This window comes from Grammomys surdaster, unplaced genomic scaffold (genome assembly GCF_004785775.1).
Source record: "Grammomys surdaster isolate TR1022 unplaced genomic scaffold, NIH_TR_1.0 63, whole genome shotgun sequence".
In the NCBI taxonomy this organism is placed as follows: domain Eukaryota; kingdom Metazoa; phylum Chordata; class Mammalia; order Rodentia; family Muridae; genus Grammomys; species Grammomys surdaster.
In genome coordinates this window covers 2,208,321-2,236,207 of record NW_021604565.1, presented here as the reverse complement: position 1 = coordinate 2,236,207, position 27,887 = coordinate 2,208,321, and the positions used below count along the sequence as shown (strand labels likewise).

Genomic DNA, 27,887 nt, shown 5'->3' with positions numbered 1-27,887 from the left:
AATATTATTGGTAACATTTAATTTTTGGATATCAAGTGGGCTTCCACTAGATCTTGCCAGGTCACTAAGTTTTAATCAAGAAAGGAAGAATGAACAGGAATAGTAAATAGATTTTAAAAAAGATAAATACTAAGGATAATTGCAGAAATGACATCACAAGTTGCTTGCACCAAAAAAAAAAAAGCAGGACTTGGGGCCTCTCAGTACTCATACTGGGGCCCAAAAGAGGCCATCACTGTGTGCTCTGAAAGATGGTACACCTGGCAGGTTTTTCTTCCTTGCCATCAGGGGTCCCAAGCATCTTGAGCTTAATGTTGGGTATCTCCAACACTTTAGTAGTAGCTATACAGTAACATGAGCTATTAAGTTTATACAAATAGTTTTAGATGTAGGGACAGCCACAGGCATCTTTAATACTACATAAGTAGACTATCTGGAAATTAATTTTCCAACTAGCTCTGGATTTCAATCCTAACTGGAAGCACCAAACTTGGAAAAAAGAAAGGTGTTAAGAGAATAAATATTGTGAGAGAAAGTGAATGCTTCCATCAAAATCTGTAAGTATTTTACTAAACAAAGTATTAGATCATTCACACACAGCAATGAGGATCTCTCTAAGGTCTCTGGATAAGAATTAGAAGACATATCTAACTTCAAGGCTGTGATTATTTTTAGTATATTATTGATGTATAGAAGGATGCTAAATGGATAGATGGTAGATAAGAAATATATGGTAGATAATGAGAGAAAAACGATAGATAAATTCTTCAGGAAATAGAAATAGACAATAGATAGTTAATAGACAGACTGATAGATGATAGGCCTATATATACTTCTTATACAAAAAGTTTTGTTTTTTTTTTAAAGAGTGGTTATACCAGGGAACTCCTACAGCTCATAAATACCTCCAGACAACTGGCTAGAAAAAAATTAACTGAAACAAAATTAGTAGTCCTCCAAAATATAGCAGATAATCAAGCTGAGAAAGAAATCAGGGAACCAAAACCCTTAACAATAGCCACAAATAATACAAAATATCTTGGCGAAACTCTAACCAAACTAATGTGACCTGTATGGCAAGAACATCAATTCTTACTCAGCTATAAAAACAATGAATTTGGGAAATTCTTAGGTAAATGGATGGAACTAGAAAATATCATCTTGAGTGAGGTAACCCAATCACAAAAGAACACACATGGTATGCACACACTGATTATTGGATTTTAGCTCAGAAGCTTGAAATACCCAAGATTCAACTCACAGAGCACATAAAGCTCATGAATAAGGAAGACTAAGTGGGTGTGCTTCTGTCCTTCTTAGAAGGAATAACAAAATACTCAAGGGAGCAAATATGGGACAAAGTGTAGGACAGAAACTGAAGGAGGGGCCGTCTGGAGACCATTCCACCTGGGTATCCATCCAATGTGCATTCATCAAAGGTAGATGCTGATGTGGATGTCAGGAAGTGTGCATGCTGACAGGAGCCTGACATAGCTGTCTCCATAGAGGTCTGCAAGAGACTGACATATTCAGAGGCAGATGCTCACAGCTAACCATTGAACTGATCATGGGGTTCCCAATGGAGGAGTTAGAGTGAAGATTAAAGGAGTTGAAAGTGCTTGCAACTCCATGAGGAGAGCAACAATACCAACCAACCAGAGCCCCCAGGGTCTAAACCACCAACCTGGGAGCACTTAGGGAGGGACCCATGGCTCCAGCTGTATATGCAAGGGAGGATGGTCCTGTCAGGTATAGGTGGGAGAGGAGATCATTGGTCCCATGAAGGATGGAGGCCATGTGTGGGGGAATTCAAGGGTAGGGAGGTGGGGCACATCCTCATAGAAGCAGGAGGAGGGGGTAGGACAGGGGCTTCCTGTGTGTGGGGTCAGGTAATGGGGTAAGGGGATAACATCTGAAATGTAAAGAAAACATTCAATTAAAAAAAGAAATTGAAGAAGATATCATAAGATAGAAAGGAATCCCATGTTCATGGATATGCAGAATTAATATAGCCAAAATGGACATCTTACGAAAAGCAATCTACTGATTCAACACAATTCCTATTAAAATTTCAAAGCGATGTTTTATAAACTTTGAAAGAATGATACTCAACTTTATATGGGAAAAACAAAAACTCAAGATAGCAAAAACAGTCTTGTATAATAAAAAACAAAACAATAGAAAATGAATCATAGCAAAACAAAACTTCTGGAGGCCACACTATCCCTGATTTCAAGCTGTTTTATACAGAAATTGTAATAAAGACTGCATAGTATTTCCATAAAAACACATATATTGATCAATAAATTTGAATCAAAGTTGCAGAAATAAATCCACACATGTATGAACATTTGATTTTTGACAAAAAAGCCAAGTTCATAAACAGAAAAAGAAAGGATATTCAACAAATGGTGATGCTCTAACTAGACTTCATTATGTAAAAGGATGTAAACAAATCTTGTATCACCCTGCAGAAAACTCAAGTTCAAGTGAATCAAAGACATAAGCATAAAACCAGATATGATCAAAGTAGAAATTGGGGATGTGCCTTGAACTCCTTGGTACAAGAGAAAACTTCCTGAAGAGAACACCAATAGCATAGGCACAATGATCAACAATTAATAAATGATACTTCATAAAAATCAATAGCTTCCTTAAGGGAGAGAACACCATCAAAAAAGCAAATGGCAGCCTACAGAATGGAAAAAGGTCTTTACCAACCCCAATAAGAAGGAGGGCTGATATGAAAAATAAATAAAGAACTCAAGAAAATAAACGCTAATAAACCAAATAACCCAATTAAAAATTGGTGTACAGATCTAAATATGGAATTTTCAACAGAGGAACATCTAATAGCTGAAAAGCACTTAAAGAAATGTTCAACACCCATAGCAACCAGGAAAATGCAAATTAAAATGACTCTGAGTTTTCAACTTATACTTGTCAGAATCTCAAGCTTCAGCTCATACACATCATCATTTGGGGTGAGGGGGACACTCCTCCATTGCTGATTGGAGTGCAAAGTTGTATAGTCACTTTGGAAATCATTTGGGCAATTTCCCAGAAAATTTGGAATAAAGCTACATCAGAACCCAGCTATACTACTCCTGGGCATAGATCCAAAGGATGCTCCACTATACAACAAAGTTCAAGTATGTTCATAGTAGTTTTACTTGTAATAACCAGAAAATTAGAAAAAAAAAGCTAGGTGCTTTCTCAACCAAAGAATGGATAAAGAAAATGTTATATATTTACATCAGGGTGTATTACTTGGCTATTAAAAACAATGAGATCATAAAATTTTCAGACAAATCAATAGAACTAGAAAAGATCATTTTGAGTGAAGTAATACAGACCTAATAAGATGAAAATAGCATTAGTCATAAAGTACAGGATAACCATGCTACAACCCACAGTCCAAAGAAGTAAACTAGCAAAGAGGGCCAAGTAGGGAAGCATTAGTCTAACTCAGAAAGTAAAACAAAAGAGTCATTGGAAGTGGATGGAGGGAAGCTACTGTGTGGAGGATGGCATGGGATTAGAAAAAAAAAGGATCAGGTGGGTGGAGGAGAAAGGGAGAGGGTACTAGAAGAGACAACTGGGATGTGAAGAAAAGTATCACTGTGATGAGCTAGAAACTAAGGGTAATGTGGATTTTCAGGAATTTTTGAGGGTGACCCTACCTAACACTCCTAGCAATAGGGGTTATGGAGCCTGAACTTTTCATCTTCTCTAACCAGGCAAGACTGCCAGAGGAGTGACTGGGATACCAACTCAGTCAAATAACCTTCAACCTACAATCTGTCCTGCCTACAATATGTAAAGATTGTAAAGATGGAACAGAAATTGAGGGAGTAGCCAACCAAAGACTGGAATAGATTGAGAACCATGCCATGATACATGAGCACACCCTTGACACTATTAATGATATTCTGCTATACTGTATACGGCTATACTAGACTGCTATACTGAATAGCAGTCTAGTAGAACTGTCATCAGCAAAGCTTCACTCAACAAATAATGGAAATAGATACAGAGAACTGCACCTAATTATTAGGTAGATAGAGTCTGGAGAATTCTGCAGAAGAGGGGATTGAAGAACTGTAGGAGACAGAGGGGACAAGGACATTTCAAGAAACTCCTAAGAATCAACTAACCTGGGTCCATATAGGCTCACATACACTGAAACCACAGTCTGGGAGCCTGTATGGGAGTGACCTACGTCCTTTGAATATATTTTTCAGTTGTACAGTTTGGTCTTCATGTGAGAATCCTAACAGTAGGACCAGGGGCTGTCTTTGACTCTGCTAGCTGCCTTTGTGCTCTTTCCCCCTACTGGGCTGCCTCTTCTAGCCTGAACAGAAGAAGATCCACCTAGTCTTACTGAAATTGAAATGCCATGTTTGTTTGATATCCATGAGAGACCTGCTGTGAAGAGAGAGTAAGAGTAGATAAGGATTAGGGGGCAGGGAGAGGGGAGATTAGAAACTGGGAGGAGAAGAAGGAGTGATAACTACAGTCAAAATATAAATAAACTGATTAATAAGAGAAAAGAAAAGATAAATGACAAATAAATAGACATATGGTAAAATGATATATAGACAACAAACAGGTCTATGTCTAAATAAATAGAAGATAGATAGATATGTAGATGGATTGATAGATTGATAGATAGAAATTATAGATAGATGATAGATAGAAAAGACAGACAGATAGGAAATATAAATGAGTGGCCATGACACCTAGACTATTTTATTTTCCTCTATATCATATTCAATTCTGTTGTAGATTAGAAACTTTATAAATTTTCTTCTAGGTATTTTCAAGGAAGTTTCTAGCTCAGAACTTTTGTTACCTCTTGGTTGTTTTCATTGTGGTTTCCAACAAGCCTTTCAAACCAAAGATGACAAAATGGATACTAGTTCGGAAATTATTGCCTAAAATCTCATTCACAATTCAAGATAAATAAAACAATATCCCTGATCTCTAGCTGCATTACAGAGCAATAGTGATAAAAACTGCATGGTATTGGTACAGAGACAGGCAGAAAGATCAATGAAATAGAATTGAAGAACTAGAAATGAAACCAAACACCTATGGTCACTTGATCTTTGACAAAGGAGCTAAAACCATCCAATGGATAAAAGACAGTAGTTTCAACAAATGGTGATGGTTTAACTGGGAGTCAGCATGCAAAGAAGTGCAAATCGATCTATTCTTATCTCCTTGTACAAGGCTGAAATTACAAGTGGATCAAGGACCTCCACATAAAACCAGATACACTGAAACTAATAGAAGAGAAAGTGGGGAAAATCCTTGAACACATGGGCACAAAGGAAAATTTACTGAACAGAGCACCAACTGCTTATGCTCTAAGATCAAGAATTGGCAAATGGGACCTTATAAAATTGCAAAGCTTCTGTAATGCAAAGGACACTGTCAACAGGACAAAACAGCAAATAACAGATTGAGAAAGTATCTTTATCAATCCTACATCCAATAGAGGGCTAATATCCAATATATACAAAGAAATTAAGAAGTTAGACTCCAGAGGATCAAATAACCCAACTAAAAAATGAGGAACTGAGATAAACATGGAATTCTCAGTTGAAGAAACTCTAATGGCTAAGAAACACTTAAAGAAATTCTCAACATCCTTAGTCAGTAAAATGCAAATCAAAACAATTCAGAGATTCCACCTCACACCAGTCATAATGGCTAAGACCAAAATCTCAGGTGACAGTAGATGCTGTCAAGAATGTGGAGAAAGAAGAATACCTTCCATTGTTGGGATTGTCAGCTGGTACAACCACTCTGGATATCAGTCTGGCAGTTCCTCAGGAAATTGAACATAATATTCCCTGATGACCCAGCTATACCACTTTTGGGCATAAACACAAAAGACGCTCCAACATATAACAAGGACACATGCTCCCTTGTGTTCATAGCAGCCTTATTTATAATAGCCAGAAGCTGGAAAGAACCCAGATGTCCTTCAACAGGGGAATAGATACAGAAAATATGGTACATTTACACAATGGAGTACTACTCAGCTATTAAAAACAATGAATTCATGAAATTCTTAGGGAAATAGATGGAACTAGAAAATATCATCCTGAGTGAGGTAACCCAATCACAAAATAACATACATGGTATGCCACTCACTGATAAGTGGATATAATCCTAAAAGCTCAAAATACCCAAGATACAATTCACACACCACATGAAGCTCAATAAGATGGAAGACCAAAGAATGGATGCTTCAGTCCTTCTTAGAAGGAAGAACAAAATACTTAATGGAGGAAATAGGAAGACAAAGTGTGGAGCAGTGACTGAAGGAAAGGCCATCCAGAGACTGCCCCACTTGGAGATCTCTCCCATACATAGACACCAAACCCAGACACTATTGTGGATGCCAAGAAGTGCTTGCTAACAGGAGCCTGATACAGTTGTCTTCTGAGAAGTTCTGCCAGAGCCTGACAAATATAGAGCCAGATGCTTGCAGCCAACAGTTGGACTGAGCACAGGGTCCCCAATAAAGGACTTAGAGAAAGGACTGATGGAGCTGATGGGGTTTGCAACTCCATAGGAAGAACAACAACATCAACCAACTATATTTCCCTGATCTCTCAGGGACTAAACCATCAACCAAAGAGTACACATAGATGGACCCATGGCTCCATTCATATATGTAGCAGAGGATTGCCTTGTCAGACATCAATGGGAGGAGAGGCCCTTGGTTCTGTTACCAAGGCTCAATGACTCAGTGTAGGGGAATGCCAGGTTGTAGAGTAGGGAGTAGTGTAAGGGTTGGAGAATACCCTCATAAATGCAGGGGTGTGGGGAAATGGGATAGGTAATTTCTGGGTTGGGGGGGGACCTGGAAAGGGGATAACATTTGAAATGTAAATAAAGACAATATCTAATTTAAAAATAGCAAGTATAGTTATGGTACCAACCTAATAAATATATAAACTATTATAAGAATTCTAAATATTATTTTAAAATCGAGTTCTGTAGGAGAATGGTTTGGCTCCTGGGAGAATCAGGATTCTGGAAATTGACTGTGCTTACCCCAAGCTCTGGCTAGGTGGCTGTTGGGCTGTAAAGCAGCCCCAAGACACAGCTCTGGGGTGGTGAAGCACAGTCTGTGGCACAGGACAGCTGGAGCTGGCTTGAAGGTCCTGAGACCTGGGTTGTTGGGGCTGGGGCTGTCTGGTTCTCAGGCTCTTGGACAGCCAGGCACCACAGCTGGAATCTACAGAAAAGCTGATAAAGGAGTGGGAGCTCACTGGCTGGATCTAGCCCATAGCAAAGAGGAAAATTGGTGAGAGATCTGGTTGGTGCTGCAGGGATAGTCTTTGGCTGGCTTAGCTTGGTGGTAGCCATGGTTGGGAGTACAAAGAGCCCTTCTACAGGAGATTAGATAGTGGCTCTGTATGTGAAGGCATCCATGGCTTCCCACAGTAGATCCTGATGAAAAAATGGAGTCCAATTCCTTCACCTGTTTGGTTGTGTTTTCTTGTTATTCTTAAAGGGATTTTTGTGTTTCCCCCTTAAGTGCTTCTACCTGTTTGTAGAGAGCCACGGTGAGCAGTGACAGTAATTGCCATTATAAGATGGCGCTGGCATCCGGTGCTCTCCCAAGTTTACAGATGAACTGCACAATGTGCAAGTGGTAAATGCGCGACAAATCACGGCCCATCCCAGGGTGTAATATGCGCTCCTGAGCAAGCAGCCAACCAGAAATGAACACGCTGCTCCAGGGTATATATAAGCAGTGCCTTTTCGGGGCCCAGGGTCTTCCTCTTCACATCGCAATAAACGCTTGCTGCAGAAGGATCCTGGTGTCCGCGTGCGTTCTTGCTAGGGAGACGATTGCACGGGTCACAGCTGGTGCCGAAACGTGGGAACTCACCATCGCAGGCGCTGAGGAGACCCTGGTCGCGGGGAGGATTCAGAACTGCAGGACGAAGGTAAGCTCTGAGAGGTATGTTTGGTCTTGATCTCCGATTCTCTTGTTAAATCCTGCCGCCGCCTGAGACGGTACCGCCGCTTCAGGCCCCCAGCCGCCGTTGGGTGCGGTTAGTCGGACGTAGATAAGCCAAGGTGCCCCTCTCCGTGTGTCAGATTCTCTCGTAGATAAGAGAGCAATATGGGAGCTTCGCATTCGGTGATCAAGGCGCTTCATTCGCTCTTGCGACAGCATGAATTAAAAGTCTTTACAAAAACGTTAGAGGGGTTTGTAAAGGAGGTCGATCGCGTGGTGCCCTGGTATATATGCTCAGGATTGCTAACACTTGCCTCCTGGCACAAATTGGAGGGTGATTTAATTAGGGAACAAGAGAATGGAAAATTGAAGCTTGGGACTCGGCCACTGTGGAGGCTAGTAAGATCGTGCCTACAAGATGAGAAGTGCCACCCAACTATCGTGGCAGGTCAGGGAGTGCTAGAGGAGTTACAAGACATCATGTCAGAAACAGAGCGGAATAAGAGGTTAGGAGCTCAGAAAGAAAAAAGAAAAGGCATGCCTAAGAAAAAAGACCCTTCCAAAGACGCTCAGTCAGCGGAAGTGAGAGATAAGGGAAAGGACGCCCTGGGAGAGAAATGCAGGAAGGGAGAAGAGGCCTCAGAAAGAAAATCTCTTTATCTGGTATAGGAAATGGAGGCCTTAGGGCTTGATAGCTCTGAGTCAGAGGAACTAAGTCCCTCCGAGGAAGAGGACTTAGATGAAGAAGCAGCCCACTATGATGAGGAGAGATATCATCCAGATAGGCGGCCGCCACCACCGAATCGAAAGCAAAAGAAGGCGGGGAATAGGAACCGTGCGGCTCCCCAGCCTGCGGTGATCTCCCAGGCAGCACTTCCCGCCGTAGTCCCCAGTGCTCCTCCGCCCTACGCGGACGGGTGCTGTTCTGACTCCTTCCTTTCAAAGGTAGATAAAAGAAAGATGTTACAAGCCTTCCCGTTGTTTGAGACTGCAGAGGGAGGTCGCGTCCATGCACCGGTAGAATATACCCCTATTAAAGAACTTGCTGAATCAGTTCAGAAGTATGGGTTTGATGCCAATTTCACAGTCATGCAGCTCGAGAGACTTGCCGCTATGGCAATGACTCCGAGTGATTGGCAAAATACAGTAAAAGCTGCCCTCCCTAACATGGGACAATATATGGAGTGGAAAGCCTTGTGGCATGATGCTTCTCAGACACAGGCATATTGCCACAGAGAAGGTTCAAATTTCAGAAATTGGTTCCTTTTTAGGGACAGTTATTTACCTGAGAAAATAGTTCCTCAAAAATTAGAAATTCGCAGAGATCATTTACATATGTTAAATGATTTTCAAAAATTATTAGGTGATATAAATTGGTTAAGACCATTTTTGAAACTTCCCTCTGCTGAATTGAAACCTTTGTTTGACATTTTGGAAGGAAATTCTCACATTTCCTCGCCAAGGGCACTAACACCGGCTGCAAGCCGTGCCCTGCGAATGGTAGAGGATGCCTTGCAGGAGGCCCAGCTAAAACACATTGATGAGACTACAACTTTTGATTTATGTGTCTTTAAAACCAGACATTTACCAACTGCTGTGTTATGGCAGGACGGGCCCTTATTATGGATCCATCCTAATGCATCCCCTGCAAAGATTATTGAATGGTATCCAGATGCAGTTAAGCAGCTATTACTCATTTTGGAAGGGAGCCTAAGGTTCTGATAGTACTTTACACTGCACATCAGGTTCAAATATTAACTGCTACCTCCGATGTTTGGGTGGTGTTAGTCACCTCCTTTAATGGCCAAATAGATAATCATTATCCTAAACATCCTATTTTACAATTTGCCTTGATTCAGGCTATTGTTTTCCCATGTATTTTATCTCAAGAACCACTCCCAGATTGGGTAGTAGTATATACGGAAGGGTCAAAAACAGGAGTAGGCGCTTATGTGGTTGATGATAGAGTTACATCTAAACAATATAATGAAGCTTCACCTCAAATTGTGGAATGCTTGGTGGTACTGGAAGTCTTAGAAACCTTTCCAGGCCCCTTAAATATTGTATCTGATTCCCTTTATGTGGTAAATGCAGTTAAAGTCTTGGAAGTTGCTGGATTAATTAGGCCCTCTAGCAGGCTTGTAGAAGTTTTTCAAAAGATTCGATCTACCTTGGTCAATAGAAGATATCCTGTTTTTATTACACATATTAGGGCTCACTCAGGTCTACCTGGTCCAATGCCTCATGGAAATGACCTGGCGGATCGAGCCACAAAGTTGGTTGCTATCGCCCGATCCTCAAAATTGGATTTGGCCAAAGATTTTCATAAAAAATTTCATGTGACAGCAGAGACGTTATGTCGTCGATTTGATATAACTAGAAAAGAAGCTATAGATATAGTTACTCAATGTCAGAATTGCTGTCAATTTTTACCCGTCCCTCATGTGGGAATTAATCCATGAGGAATTCGGCCATTGTAGATTTGGCAAATGGATGTTACCCATATTCCATCCTTTGGGAGACTTCAGTATTTACATGTTTCCATTGACACCTGTTCTGGAATCATTTTTGCCTCCCCCTTATCAGGAGAAAAGGCAGCACATGTTATCCAACATTGCCTTGAGGCCTGGAGTGCCTGGGGAAAGCCTAAAATTCTCAAGACTGATAATGGACCAGCTTATACTTCTCAAAAGTTTGGACAATTTTGTCGCCAAATGGAGGTGACCCACCTGACGGGCCTTCCATACAATCCTCAAGGACAAGGCATCATAGAACAGGCTCATCGCACTCTAAAATATTATCTAATAAAACAAAAAGGGGGAGTCGAGGTGGCTCTACCTTTAGTGCCACGAGTAACCGTTTCTATAGCACCCTTTACTCTTAATTTTTTAAATTTGGACAGTTGGGGCCATTCGGCTGCTGACCGTCATTGCTTAGAGCCTGATAGGCCAAAGGAGATGGTCAAGTGGAAGGATGTCTTGAATGGCCAATGGAAAGGCCCGGATCCTATTTTAATAAGATCCAGGGGAGCTGTTTGTGTTTTTCCGCAGGAGGAAGACAATCCATTTTGGCTACCAGAGTGACTGACGCGAAGGCTCGTGGCAACTGAAGATGACCCCCCGAAGGATTCATCTGCAGACGTTTTCAGTCCTTATTTGGATCCTCCAGTGTTGGGTTCCTAGTATATGGGGGGAACAACGATGGGCTATATTATCTGCTTTTCCTAAACCCATACCTGTTAGACATGATGCCGTGGTGTTTCCAAGATTTCTTACAACCAACAAAACCATGGAGCTGCCCTATCTTCCCTATGATAAAACCCACGCCCCCCTGGGGGAAAATCGCTCCTTACCTGAACGGGGCTCTCTCTGCTTTCAGATTACTGAGACAGGAAACTGTATAACTCTCCCGAAGAAAGCCTTTGGGTGGTTTTATGACAAGAGAAGCTGGGTTAAATTAACAACAAAAAAGGATAATAATAAAAAGGATAATAATTATGTCACTGAGTTCTCACAGTACTTTTTTCAACCAGCCATTTGGATAAATGGAACATTTTTACCACCCGACTTTAGTGATGGGGAGCATCCCCGTCAACCTAAGGTCTCCCCCTTTTGTAATCAAGAAGATGAGGGAGTTGTTCTGCCCTGGTCTGATGGTCAATCCAGAGTAACACGATGGGCAGATACCAATGAAACCTTTTCCTTTTCACCCAATATGTTGGTGGATCCTGGAGCTGACTCGGTGATGAGAGAGGGCCCTTTTCTACAGGGCCTTGATATGAGTCCCTTCCACAAATGGCTACTTTGTGCGATTAATGGCAGTTGTACTGACCTCAACCCCCTAGTCTTTCTCCAGTGCGGAGTGGCAGGAAGGACATCCTTTACAGGAATTGTTAATGGAACTATAGTGAAACAGGGTTCAGATCAGGCCCCTCGGTTGACAAATGCTACTCAGTTAATTACTGGAGTTAGCAAGACTATTGTAAATCAAACAAGTTATTTACCTACCCTGGTGAGTGTTTATCCCACCTTCCTGTTTATTCTTTCAAATTCCTCATTTGAAAACTGCACCAATGATTCATGCATGATGTCTCAGTGTTGGGCTGTTGGACAAGCTAAGCGTGCCATGGTTGCCAGGGTGCCACGATGGGTCCCTGTTCCTGTTGAAACCCCTTCTACCCTATCATTATTCAGACAAAAAAGAGATTTTGGGATAACTGCAGCTATTGTAACGGCGATTTCCATTAGCACAGTTGCAGCTACGGCAGCTGGGATTGCTATGGCAACCTCGGACCAGACAGGTACAGCCTTGAAACAGCTATCCCCTACAGTGGCAGAGGCGGTCAACCTCCATACTTCTACGAGTGCTCATTTGAAAGGCGGATTGATGATTGTTAATCAGCGCCTAGACTTGGTAGAAGAAAGGTTAGATATTCTCTTTCAACTGGCACAATTGGGATGTGAAAGAAAACTGGGAGCCCTCTGTATTACTAGTGTTCAATATGAAAACTTTACTTGAGCAGATAATTTGTCCAGACAACTGTCTCATTACCTAGCAGGAGAATGGTCAGAAGGATTTGATGAACGTCTCGAGAAGTTGCGAGCAGCGGTGGTGGCCATCAACTCAACGCACGTGGACCTTTCACTGACTGAAGGACTCTCCTCCTGGATTTTTTCAGCCTTCTCCTCCTTTAAAGAGTGGTTGGGAGTAGGCCTGTTTGGTGCAGCCCTATGTTGCGGATTAGTGTTCATGCTCTGGTTGGTTTGCAAGCTCAGAGCTCAACAAAAACGTGACAAGGTCGTTATTGCCCAAGCACTTGTGGCCTTAGAGCAAGGCTCATCTCCCAATATTTGATTATCCATGCTAAAGCATTAGCTGAGAATGGGTGTTTGCATCTCTTCTGCTTCCCCTAGCCCTCACATCCAGAGGACTTGTGTTCATTACACCTGGTAGGGTTGGGAAGACTGTGCTGACAGATGCTACTATGCCTCCTGGCCAGCTGCCATTGGTCCCAACGACGGGAATAGGTTGGCGCTGTAAGTCAGAAACACATCAGCTGTGAGTCTACCTTATGACGGGCATTATGAGAGGCCACAACCTGGGGCACACATTCTCTTGCCTCGAGAATGCCAGGTGTTGGAGCACAACCCTCATAACCTAAGACAGGGAGCTCACTCCTTCTTGATGCTGACTACGGAAGCACGTCAACTAGCCTAAGACACGGGACACTGGCCAGGCCTATCACTCATCTTAATAAAACAAAAATGGGGAGATGTAGAGAGCCACGGTGAGCGGTGACAGTTATCACCATTATAAGATGGCGCTGGCATCCAGTGCTCTCCCAAGTTTACAGATGAACTGCACAATGTGCAAGTGGTGAACGCGTGCCAAATCACGGCCCATCCCAGGGTGTAATATGTGCTCCTGAGCAAGCAGCCAACCAGAAATGAACACGCTGCTCCAGGGTATATATAAGCAGTGCCTTTTCGGGGCCCGGGGTCTTCCTCTTCACATCGCAATAAACGCTTGCTGCAGAAGGATCCTGGTGTCCGCGTGCATTCTTGCTGGCGAGACGATTGCGTGGGTCACACCTGTTTATTCGTGTTCTCCTGTATTTCTTTGAGGGAGTCATTTATGTCCTTCTTAAAGTCCTCTATCAACATTGTGAGAAGTGATTTTAAATCTGAATCTTGCTTTTCTCTTGTCATGGGATATTCAGGACTTGCTATGGTGGGAGAACTAGGTTCTGATGATGCCAAGTAATCTCGGTTTCTGTTGCTTATGTTCTTGCTCTTGCCTTTTGTCAACTGGTTATTTCTAGTGCTACCTTCTCTCACTGTATCTTTCCTGTAATCTTGGTTGTGTCAGAACTCCTCAGAGTCCAGCTCTGTCTGTGATCCTGTGATCCTGAGATCCTGGTTGTGATAGCTCCTGGAAGCTAGGCTACTTCTGGGATTCTGACATTTTGGTATGCCCAATCTCCTGAGATCCTGTGATCCTATTATCCTATGTTCCTGGGTGTGTTAGAACTCCTGAGAGTACAGCCTCCTTTGGGATTTGGGGGATTGGATGCAGAACTGGTGCTCTAGGACTACTCTGGATATAGGAGGAGATGGGAAGGGTCTTCTAGTAACAGAAGTGCATTGCTTTTGATAAGGCATATTCCATGATGGGTAGGGAAAAAAATTCTTGTAAGAACAATCTTACAGGCTCAGTTTTGCTTATGAAATTAAAGTGGGGAAGAGGCAGAGAGCTTTTGGGGTTGCTTGGCAAGAATCTGACATGGGCCAAGGACGAAAAAGTGGGCTTCAGGCAGGAATATGATATTAGGCTAGAATAAAGAAGCAATTTCAGTCAGGAATTTAAATATTAGGCTAGAACAAAGAAGTAATTTCAGACATGAAGCTAAATTTTAGGCTAGAACAGGGAAGTAGGCTTCAGACATGAAAATGACTTTAGGCTAGGACAGGGAAGTAGGCTCAGATATTTTGGTCATTCTGATAAGCCCTGTGAACCACTGATCAAGGGAGTGTGACAGAATTTTGTTTATTGCCTTGCTTGTTCTCTATTTGTGTTTATTGTCTTGCTTGTTCTTTGCCTCTTTGTATCTATTATATTGCTAGTTCCTCAACCTAGAACTGACCTTAATACTTGCATATAATTAAAATGGTATAAAAGCAAACATGAAGAGGGGAGATGTTATAGGGGGATTCTAGAGATGGGAAATGGGGAAAGGGGATGACATGTGAAATATAAATAAATAAATCCAATTTTAAAAAAGTAAAAAAAAAAAAAAAGAAAAGAGAGGAAGTCCATGGTTTTAAGACATTTACTGTCATGGTGGTAAGTACCCCAGTTATCAGGGCAGGCCTGAGGTTAAATACCTTTTTACCTGAAGGAGTGTCTCTGAAGGAAAGTTTATTAGCTAAGCTTCTAGGACTTTAGGTACCTCATTAAAATGGAGATCTGTCTTGAGGCTACATGACTACAGGTCATGTCCTCTACCTGTGGAAGGGCTTGGACGTTGCCCTTTCATGACTGAAGGCCACAAATCTATGGAGGGCTGTGGCCATTGACAGGAGCCTAGCCCCTAGGTATCAGGCAAAAATGCCTTTAGGGTCACTGGGGTTTCAAGCCTTAGCTCAGCCAGGAATCAGGCTGCCTCTCAAGGTCATACAAAGTTCTATTCAATGGAGATTACTTCTAGTATAAATATTAATAGTATAACACTTCATTTTAGTAAACATTAATAAATCCAGGTATTTTCATAAATCTTAACTCAGAGAAACTACTATAGAGATATTACCTTTATAAGTTTGGTTTAGAGTTATACATATAGCATTTTCTTTAGGTGAATGATAAGTAGGTGATAGAGAAAATGATAATGATCTGTGAATTATAGATAAGTAGGAAATATGCCATCTGAGGGAAATATTAGTGATTAGAAATATATTTTGGATAATATAGTATTCAAGCTTTAATATCTTATTTTGTAATGTGAAAATTTCATCTTACTATTTCAAATTAACAATGTGAAAAAAAATCTAGATTTTAAAGTATGAGTTATCTCATGAAGATGTATTTGAATATGTCAATTATATTAAATTATTAATTCAGAAAATATATGAATAGTAACATGAGAAATAATGAGTACTTCTTCCTTAGAAAGATATATATCAGTTAAATGTAAAATTAATATTATTATTTCTGCTAATGGAATCTTAAAAGTGGGTGTTATTTGATAAAAAAAGAACCTATTATAACAGCCTCTGTGCTTAAGGATCTGCTTAACTCAATGTCAAAAATAAAAATAATTGAAACATGTTTTAGGGGTTTCTGACCAGATTTACAGGAATAAAATAAAAAAATTTGTTTTTTTGAATTTATTTTTAGTCAGAAACAGAATTTTTAATATTCATATTTTAAGTAAGTTGTATATTATCTTTATAACAACACTTTTAATGAAAGACAGATAATTCCAAATGGCTGAGAACACTGAAAATGAAGCTTGAAATATGGAAGGTAAATAAGGTAAATAAGAACATCTGTCATAAGGACATGTGGTTGATAACAGAACTAAAATTAAATTTGAAACTTTTGGAAAGTTAATTGAAGACTTTGTATTACAATATAATGGATGATAATAATGCAAGGAAATATTTTGAGGTTTTTTATGTGTGTGAATAGTTTGCCTGCATATATCCTTGTGTACTACCTGCATGCCTGTTCCCCAAGGAAACCAAAAGAGAGTCATCAATTTTCCTGGATTTATACACAGCAAGTCACCACCTGGGAGCTAGAAATCCAGCCTGAGTCCTCTGAAAGAACAAGTGAATTCAATTTGTGAACCTTCTTTCAATTCCCTAAAATGTTTTAATGTCTGTAGTTTTACAACTTTCTGTTGAATCTCTACTGTTTTTATCATAATGAATGCATTAGAAAATAAGATTGGTGCTATGATATGTAGTTCTACAAGTTATTCTAATAGAATTTTAGATAATTTGTTTGTTTTCATAAAACTATGTACCCTAATCATATACAAAATGATAATAGTTTTATTGAACATAGATTCTTTTCTTGTACAATACATCTCAACCAAGTTTTCCTTCCCTCCACTCTTCCAAGCTCTGTCTGAATCTCTCTTCTCCCCCAGAACCACTTCTCCTTTGTTTCTCATTAGAAAAGATCAGGCCTCTAAGAGATAATAGCCAAACATGACAAATAAGACAAGAAAAAGGCCTCATATTGAGACTGGGCATTCAACCCAATAGGAAGAAGTAGAGTCACAAAGGCAGGCAAACAAATCACAGATATACCTGCTCCCACTGTTAGGAGTCCCTGAAAACCACCAAGCCTTGCCATGTATGTAGACGACTGGAGTCCCAGTGTTTGCTGCTTCAGTCTCTGTGAGCCGAGATGAGCCCTGAGTAGTTGATTCACTGGGTCATCTTCTCCAATAATTTTCAAAATACTATTTTAAACCATTTGAAATGATTAAACCATAAAAGGAATTTACTCATAACTCTGACATTTTAATATATTAAATATTAAAATATTTCAATAATTTTTAGCCAATTTGTTCTGTAGAGACTTAAGAGGCTAATTATCATTATGTTTATGTTTAGTTATTTTTATAATTTAATAACCAAACATACATTCACAAGACAGCTTTCCATTTAAAGCTTTTATCCAAAAATGAAGATTTCTGTTATGTCTATTTAGATTACAACAAAGGTAAATATTTAGAATTGATACTCAAGTGTGCATCCATATTGAATGTATGTTGAATGCTCTATTATGCCTAATTGTATAAAGAAGAAGAGGCCCCTTCTTAACTCTGCCATCTTCATAGGGGTGTTTACAGTTCCTGTTTCAGAAGGGAGCTGTTTTCTACCCATCTGGTACAGACCTGACCACGAAGTGTCATCTGTCCTGGGCTGTGTGTGCAGTGAGCTCACACCTCAGATACCTGAGCTCTTATCAGTATAAGCTAGTTTACATTCAAAGTCCACAGTCCAGTTTTGCATTCTCTCCCTCTGGAAGCTCTTTCCAGCTGCCATTGAGATATGGGCCATACCTCAAATCCACTAATTTTCTAAGCATCAGGAGCTCATATTCTGTTACCAGCATATCAGTGGCAGATATCTCATCAAGAACATTTCTTTCTCTTTTCAAACTAACCCTAAGCATAAGCTTGAAAGCTTCCAGTCTCCATACAATCTAATCTTCCAAACTGACTGATTGAATCCAACTTCCTATAGCTTCTGACCACATTGCTCTGTTTGGCCTCCTAGTAACAATGGTAATATGTTCATATCTTTTGGCTGCTTCTCTTTCTCTGGCTCATCCTTCTTCAATTGTGTCTGTCTTATTTTCTCTGCAACTTGTCTCAGTAAAACTGTTAGATAAAGCTGCTAATACAAACACATAACCCACAATTCACCACACCACCCATGTTTTCTTTTTTTCTCTTCCACTAGTTCTAAATAGTCTCTTTGCCTCTCCTGTTATCTTGTGAGATGGAAATATACTCTCTCTGATTCATTCTGTCAAATCTTTCTTTGATTGATTTTTGTCTGCCCCTCAATTGGACATTACTTTCAAACATGGCTGTTTCCTTTTACAAATTAATTTTAATTTCATTGTGCAGAATTAAATTGTGTACTAAGGGCATGTTTGTATTTCAACCAGATCACACTGTAATCTGGAATGTGTCTGTATTCCATCTAGATCATGTATTTTGATGTAATCTCTTTCCATGTTACTGGATTAAGATTCTTCTCCAAAAATAAAACAAGAAATAACAACAACAACAACAACAATAACAACAACAAAACCTAGAGCAAAATAGTAGTTTTTATTGTTTGTCTAACAAATGATTGTAGGTTGTTGTAGTTGTGCATAAGTAACTCATAAGGTTTTATAGAAATAGAAATCCAAGGGCAAAAGCATAATATGAATATATTCTAGGGATTACAAAGTCAAATCCATGGGGATTTATTATGTTCATACAATACATATACTTATGTTCTATGAACATTATATATACATACACACACACGCGTATATGTACATGTATATGTGTATGTTTCGGGCAATATTTAAAAAGCAGTGCCCAATCCGGCTTGTTCCCAGACACCCACCATTTTCCCACAGCTCCAGCTATCTAGAAGCACTGGACCTGGCCCCCATGAGACAGCAGCCTGGCGATTTCCTCTGCCAATCCACCACACTGTCTCCACAAAGCTCGGCTGAACCCCAGACAATACCAGCCATGCTCACTGTTCCCGGTAGAATGAAGACTTTTAAAGCTTAAAGATATCAAAAGGATTTATATATCTGGAAGTGCTCAATTAACAAGATACCCACAAATTAGAGTTGTTACCCAATAGCTTACCTTTAGATATAAATTGTTACCCAGGACTACTCTCGACCAATTCATCCTCCCTCATTATTGACAGCTTCCTCCTCTCCCTCTCCCTCTCCCTCTCCCTCTCCCTCTCCCTCTCCCTCTCCTCCTCTTCCTTCTTCTTCCCACTCTTTGCTCCTCCCACATTAGCTCTTCTCCAATTACCTGAGCTTTACTGCAAATGTAGAGTGAATATATATATATATATATATATATACATATATATATACACACATATATATATGTATATATATATATATATGTGTGTGTGTGTTTGTGTATGTAAATGTGGATATGCGTGTGGATGTGCATGTGCATATGCATATGTATATGTATGAAGAAGAAGGAGAAGAGGAGGAGAAGGAGGAGGAGGAGGAGGAGGAGGAGGAGAAGAAGAAGAAGAAGAAGAAGAAGAAGAAGAAGAAGAAGAAGAAGAAGAAAATCTCAGTAGGTATGATACTTGGAATTTCTAAATTTAATTTTAATGAATATAATGTATTTACAAATAAAATTACTTAACATGGAATTAAAATACAATAACAATGGCTAATATTAACTTTATGGATTCAAAAGATAACAAAAGTTGAATTGTGGAATATAAGGGTAATTCCAAATAATTAGCAATCTTTAAACCATCAAGATGTACATCAATCACTTTGTATTCAACTCAACCTGCAAATGTATAAAAATATGTGAAGATGTGTATGTGAATAAAGCAGATGGTTTCCTACTTGTATTTCTGTTGCTGTGATAACATATCCTGATTTTAAAAAATGTAGGTAATAAAGGGGTATACCTTGCATCATTTTATGTGATTCAATGCAGAATCATTATACAACTCATCATATCACATCTCAGATGAAGACCAGAGAAGAATGAATGTACACATGCTTAGCTAAATTTCTCTGTTTTTCTATAGTTTAGAATGACTGTACTATATAATGGTGCAACCTAAAGTGAGATGGTCTTTCAACAATAATATATTCAATTATGATAATCCTTGTGGATATACTCAGAGGTCTAACCAAAGTAAACATCTCTAATTTAATTTCTTTTACCAGGTGACTCCAGGTAGTGGCAAGTTGGAAAAGTGAACTATCCCAGATAGTTAGTTAAGCAGAAAGCATTCATCCACATAGACTAAATACTTTTCTACAATCATAAAATTTTTGTTACTGAAAACTGTCTTCTTCAAGCTGAATGGATAAGTTGTATGTATGCTAATTTTCAGATCAATTGTACTATATTTTTAGTATTCAGTCAATGCCTTTCTTTTTTTTTTCTGTATTTTTTTTCTACAGCTTAGTTCGTTGAATTATTTTTTTCATTCAAAGTATGTAGTAAATTTCTTTAAAATTACCAGATATGCCTTCATGAAATTTCATCTGTATCAATTAAGATTGCTAATAAAATTAAATACATAAGAAGAAATTGAGGGAATTCAAGAAGTACTTAAATGATATCATTATAAATGAAAGCAATTCCTGGTTAAACCTGAAACATATATAAATGAAGAGATAAGTTATAGATAAATGGTACATAGATAGTTAGATAGATAGATAGATAGATAGATAGATAGATAGATAACATCATGAACTATGACATCAATAAACTCATTAGATTTTAGATCACAAACTCTGCCTTTAGTCTCTAGTATTACTTTTAAAATATATCTTCAATTGTTTTGTCTTTGTGTGAAGAAGCAATGGTCTTGCTACTGTCAACACAGAAATGTGACACAGAGCAAAGAGAAATTGAAATGAAAAAAGTCCTTTGACATGTTCTTTGGTATCATCTTTGTTCAGCTTGTGTTTGGGTAGTCGTGTTCGTGAGATGTTATGGACATAGCTTAGTATTACTACTAGGTGAGACAATCTCACAAGAAACTTCTTGAGACTCTGGGTTTTACAGTTTTCTCACCAAGAGTACTACAATTTGTGCCCAATATGAAACGTCCAGCCCTGAAACCATGAATTCAGGTAAGATTTTACAGACTGAACAGATAATATTTAGAAATATATACTCTTATGCATATATGTATAAATCTGCATGCAACAACAATTAGTTTTTAAGAACATCAATATTGAAGGAGAGTGGAGAATGGTTTAAGGAAAGGTTTGGATAAAGGAAAAGGAAGAAGAAAATTTTGGAATGAAATTACATAATTTAAATTTTAAAAACTTAATAGTAATTCTAAAGCAACTTAATTTTAATGTTATTGCATTGGTTTAATGGTCTAATAAATTGAGAAGTTGGTTGTTCACTCTGTTATTCACTATGGAAGAACACATTTAAAATGCACTGTGACAGAGTAAAGAGACTTTCAGGTCATCATAAGTTAAAATAGCTATACAAATGACAATAAAGTAAATAAAAATCCTGAACTCTGATTTTATTAAAACAAATAGAAAATCAATAAACAACAAAAATCACATTCAAGCAAAACATTTCAAAAGACTTTTTCCAACATTAATAATTTTAAATATCTTGTGAAAATAATAGCATCTTCCTAAAATGCTAAATAATTTGAAAAGATTCAAAGTATGCATTACAGATTCAATATGTCAGAAAGATATCCTGCTCAGTTTGCTCTTACCATATTCTTATATATTGTCACAGTCTGATTATCTCTGCATACTCAGTACTATCCACACCATTAATAAAAATCTCTTTTCTCACACCTCTAATTCAAATTGCAGATATCCTGACTTGCTCAGGTGAAGTTATTACCATTTTTGTCCAATTTCTTGCTAAGCAGAGATTGTTAGTCATTGCCAGACCTACATGATCTACTCTGAGTACATGGACCAACACTCTCCTTCAGACTTTGCCATCATATCTGTTCTATCTTATTTGGTGCATATAATACAAAATATCCATCCTTAGATCCAACTTATGCTCTGGAAAATTTCTTCATTTGGGTTACTGTAACAGTAGTTGCTGCAGTTGGCCTAAGTGCAAATGAGATATTTAAGGAATATCATTAAATGGTTAAGTAATGGTCTTGCTGAACTGCTGAATTGAGGAACTTAGAAACTGTTCCATCATTCATAATTAGTGGTTAAGTATGGTTTTCTCTTTTGTTATTAATGATTTCTTTGATTCTTAAATGAGAGATTATAGACTTTTCCATATATGATTAGTAATTAAGTTTGTATTTCTATTTTTGTTTATTTTATTTTATTGGATATATTTTTTGCCTGAATGTACAAATGTGTGCCAACTCCAAGCCTCATCCATATGGAGTTCAGAAAAGAGTATATTTTTTGCCTGAAATATCAAAGTCCAGTTCTGCTTGCCTCCAAAGCCAACATCTTATACTCTTTCTTGTCATTTGCAAGTCAGCTTTTGCTCTGCTGCAAAAAATTGCAGAAGCTGTCTTTCAACATATTTTATAAAGTTTGTTTTGTTGCCTGGCTTGTCTGTGATCATGCCTTTTACTGAGTTGAATAGTAACTGACAATATTAAACAGGTGTAACCTCTATCCAGTATTGTTATTGTAATAAGATTATGCACTCATTCAACATGTTATGTATTAAATGTAGTTTTTAAAGTTTTCCAAATGTTTCCTTTCAAAGACATTGCAAAGTTAGGAAGTGAAGGACAAATAGCTTTTATACTAAACATCAATCTTTGAAACCCTGTTATCAAGAAGGTCTTTTAGAAAGTTAGTATTATATATAAATGATTCAATCATGGTTCATTTTTAAAAATAAAAATGGAAGGTCACAAGTGTTTTATCTGATTGTCCTTGAAAACACAGAAATCTGTATGAGAATAGGAAATCATTTCCTCTCTATGGCAGTTTGAAACACATGTAGTCTCTGCAGGCCTGGGCCTACATGATATAAACAGCCATTGTACAAGGCCATTCAAATAATGCTTGGTTCTTCATAATGAAAACCAAACCAATATGTGCAAAGACAGAAACATATTTCAAAATAACAATACAATCACAATGAAGTACTGCATTGAATAGCAAGCTTTGGTTATTGTTTACCATGGGAATATCCCTTTCAAGACAAATTTTATTCACATGAATATTGAACCTTTACATGCAGAAATATAAGTATGTACAAGTTTCCACCACAAGCTTCTAGTTAAGAATATGGATTACTCCCTTGCTTGGTCTGTTTGGCTGGAGCAGATACCTAGCTGGCATGCTCCAGTGAAGACACCATATCCTAAGCCATCTTAGAGGAACCACTGCACTCAGAGAAGCAAGATTTCAGCAATCAAAAGGCAGCCTGAGTCTCAGGATCTTTTTAACCCAGGAGCTCAGGATCACAGGATCACACAGAAAGCTGGATTCTGAGGAGTTCTGACACCAGCAAGATAACTGGAAAGACAGGCTCCAGTCAGAGACAGTGAGTGCAGGTAGCACTGGAGACAACCAGATGGCAAAAGGCAAGAGCAAGAACATAAGCAACAGAAGCCAAAGTCACCTGGTATCATCAAAACCCAGTTCTTCCACCATAGCAAGTCCTGGACAACCCATCAACCCTGAAAAGCAGGATTCAGAATTAAAATCACTTTTCATGATTATGATAGAGAAATTTAAGAAGGACATAAATAACTCCCTTAAATAAATACAGGAGAACACAGGTAAACAGATAGAAGCCCTTAAAGAGGAAACACAAAAATCCCTCAAAGAATTACAAAAGAACACACCCAAACAGGTGAAGGAATTAAATAAAACCATCCATGACATAAAAATGGAAGTAGAAACAATAAAAAATCTCAAAGGAGATAGAAAACCTAGGAACGAGGTCAGGAGTCATAGACGCAAGCTACACCAACAGAATGAAACAGATAGAAGAGAGAATCTCATGTGCGTTAGATACCGTGGAAAACACTGACACAACTGTCAAAGAAAATGCAAAATGCAAAAAGCTCCTAACCTAAAAAATCCAGGAAATCCAGGATACAATTAGAAGACCAAACCTAAGAATAATAGGTATAGATGAGAGAGAAGATTCCCAATTTAAGGGGCCAGTATATATCTTCATCAAAATTATAGAGGAAAACTTTCCTAACCAAAATAAAGAGGTGCCCATGAACATACAAGAAGCCTACAGAACTCCAAATAGAATAGATCAGAAAAGAACTTTCTCCCATCACATAATAATCAAAACACCAAATGCACAAAACAAAGAATATTAAAAGAAGTAAGGGAAAATGGTCATGTAACATATAAAGACAGACTTATAAGAATTCCAACAGACTTCTCACCAGAGACTATAAAAGCCAGACGATCCTAGAGTCATATCATACAGACCCTAAGAAAACACTAATGCTAGCAAAGACTACTGTACCCAACAAAACTCTCAATCACTATAGATGGAAAACCAAGAAATTCCATGACAAAACCAAGTATATACAATATCTTTCCACAAATCCAACTCTACAAAAGATGGAAAACTTCAACACAAGAAGGGAAACCAAACCTAGAAAAAGCAAGAAAGTAATCTTCCAACAAACCCAAAAAAAGACAGCTACACAAACATAATTCCACCTCTAATAACAAAAATAACATGAAGCAATCATTTTCCTTAATATCTCTTAACATCAATAGACTCAATTCCCAATAAAAAGTCAAAGACTAACAGACTGGATATGTAAACAGGACACAGCATTTTCCTGCATACAGGAAATTCACCTCAGTGACAAAGACAGTCATTTTCTCAGAGTAAAAGGCTGGAAAACAATTTTCCAAGTAAATAGTTCCAAAAAACAAGCTGGAGTAGCTATTCTAATATTGAATAAAGTTGACTTTCAACCAAAAGTTATCAAAAAAGATAAGGAATGACACTCATACTCATCAAAGAAAAAAATGTATCAACATGACCTCTCTATTCTGAATATTCTGAATATCAAATGCAACCCACATTCATAAAAGAAACTTTACTAAAGCTCAAAGCACACATTGCACCTCACACAATAATAGGGGGGACTTTAACACCCCACTCTCAGCAATGGACAGATCATGAAAACAGAAACTAAACAGAGACAGATTGAAATTAACAGAAGTTATGAACCAAATGGATTTAACAGATATCTATAGAACATTCCATCCTAAAACAGAAGAATATACCTTTTTTTCTCTGCACCTCATGGTACCTTCTCCAAAGTAGACCACATAATTCATCACAAAAGAGGCCTCGACACATATAAAAAGATTGAAATAATTCCTTGCATCCTATCAGATCACCATGGACTAAGACTGGTCTTCAATAATTGCAAAAACAATGGAAAGTTCACTTATGTGGGGGAAATTGAACAACACTCTACTCAGTGATAACTTGGTCAAGGAAGAAATAAAGAAATTAAATATTTTTTAGAATTTTATGAAAATGAAGGCTCGCCATACCCAAACTGATGGGACACAATAAAATCAATGCTTATAGGAAAACTCATGGCTCCGAGTGCCTCCAAAAAGAAACTGGAGAAAACATACACTAGCAACTTGACAGCACACCTGATAGCTCTAGAACAAAAAGAAGCAAATACACACAAGAGGAGTAGACATCAGGAAATAATCAAACTCAGGGCTAAAAATCAACCAAGTTAAAAAAAAAAAAGAACTATACAAAGTATCAACCAAACCAGGAGCTGATTCTTTGAGAAAATCAACAAGATAGATAAACACTTAGCCAGACTAACCAGAAGACACAGAGACAGTGTCCAAATTAACAAAGTCAGAACTGAAAAGGGAGACATAACAACAGAAACTGAGAAAATTAAAAAAAAAAATCAACAGATCCTACTCCAAAGCCTATATTGAACCACACTGTAAAATCTGGATGAAATAGACAATTTTCTAGATAGATACCAGGTACCAAAGTTAAATCAGGGGCAAATAAGCCACCTAAGTAATTCCATAACCTCTAAAGAAATAGCAGCAGTCATTAAAAGTCTCCTCAACAAAAAAGCCCAAAACCAGATGGTTTAGTGCAGAATTCTATCAGACCCTCAAGGAAGACCTAATACTAATTCTCTTCAAACTATTCCACAAAATAGAAACAGAAGAAATACTACCCAATTTATTCTATGAAGCCACAATTATACTCAATTACACTCATATCTAAACCATAAAAAGACCCAACAAAGAAAGAAAACTTCAGATCATTGTCCCTTATGAATGTTCAAGCAAAAATACTCAATAAAATTCTCGCAAACTGGATCCAAGCACACCTCAAAACAATCATCCATCATGATCAAGTAGGCTTTAACCCAGGACTGCAGGGATGGTTTAATATACAGAAATTCATCAAGGCAATCCACTATATAAACAAACTCAATGAAAAGAAAAACACATGATCATCTCATTAGATGCTGAGAAAGCATTTGACAAAATTCAACATCGCTCTACTGTAAAAGTCTGGGAAATATCCGGAATTCAATGCCAATACATAAACACAGTAAAAGCAATATACAGTAAGCCACTAGTCAACATCAAACTAAATGGAGAGAAACTTGAAGCAATCCCACTAAAATCAGGAACTAGACAAGGCTGCCCACTCTCTCCCTAACCTATTTAATATAGTACTGGAATTCCTAGCCAAAGCAATTAGACAACAAAAGTAAGTTGAAGGGATACAAATAGAAAAGGAAGAAGTAAAAATATCACTATTTGCAGATGATATGATAGTATACTTAAATGACCCCAAAACCTCCACCAGAGAACGTCTAAACCTGATAAACAACTTCAGCAAAGTGGATGGATATAAAATTAACTCAAACAAGTCAGTAGCCTTTCTCTACTGGAAGGATAAACAGGCTGAAAAAGAAATTAGGGAAATGACACCCTTCACATTAGTCACAAATAATATAAAATACTTTGGTGTGAATCTAACCAACCTAGTGAAATATCTGTATCAGAGGAACTTCAAGTCTCTGAAGAAATTGAAGAAGATCTCAGAAGATCAAAAGATCTCCCATGCTCATGGATTGGCAGGATTAATATAATAAAAATGGACATCTTACCTAAAGCAATCTACAGATTCAATGCAATCCTCATCATAATTCCAAATCAATTCTTCTTAAAGATAAAAAGAACAATTTGCAAATTCATTTGGAAGAACAAAAAAATTCAGGATAGAGAGAACTATTTTCAACAATAAAAGAACTTCTGAGGGAATCAACATCCGTAAACTCAAGCTGTACTACAATAGTGAAAAAAAAAAACTGTAGGGTATTGGTAAAGAGAAGATCAATGGAATAGAATTGAAGATGCAGAAATGAACCCATGTACGTATAGTCATTTGATCTGTGACAAAGGAGCTAATACTGTGCAGTAGAAAAAGGACAACATTTTCAATAAATGTTGCTGATTCAACTGGAGGTCAACATGTAGAAGAATGTAAATCAATCCATTTTTATCTCCTAGTACAATGCTCTAGTCTAAATAAATGAAGGACCTTCATGTAAAACCAGACACACTGAAACTAATAGTAGAGAAGGTGGGGAAGAACCTTGAATACCTCCACACAGAGGAAAAGTTCCTGAACAGAACACCAATGGCTTATGCTCTTAAGATCAAGGATTGACAAATGGTACTTCATAAAATTGTGAAGCTTCTATAAGGCAAAGGACAAAACAGCAACCAACAGATTGGGAAAAGATCTTTACCAATCCAACATCCAATAGAGGGCTAATATCTAATATATTCAAATAACTCAAGAATTTACATTCCAGAGAACCAAATAACCCTATATAAATGGGGTATAGAGCTAAACAAAGAATTCTCAACTGAAGAAATTCAAGTGGCTGAGAGGCACCTAAAGAAATGTTATAGCAGAGGAAATAGCAGATGCTGGCAAGGATGTGGAGAAAGAGGAACACTTCTCCATTGTTGGTGGAATTGCAAGCTGGTATAACCACTCTGGAAATCAGTCTGGTGGCTCCTCAGAAAATTGGACATAACATTACCTGAGGAGCCAGATATACCACTCCTGGACATATACCCAGAAGATGCTCCAACATAT

The 27,887-nt window shown here is 38.2% G+C and overlaps 1 pseudogene; it reads left to right on the top strand.

The window, feature by feature from the left end:
- Positions 1-8,662: 8,662 nt before the first annotated feature.
- LOC114620664 overlaps positions 8,663-27,887 on the top strand; it is a 41,272-nt pseudogene continuing 22,047 nt past the window's right edge.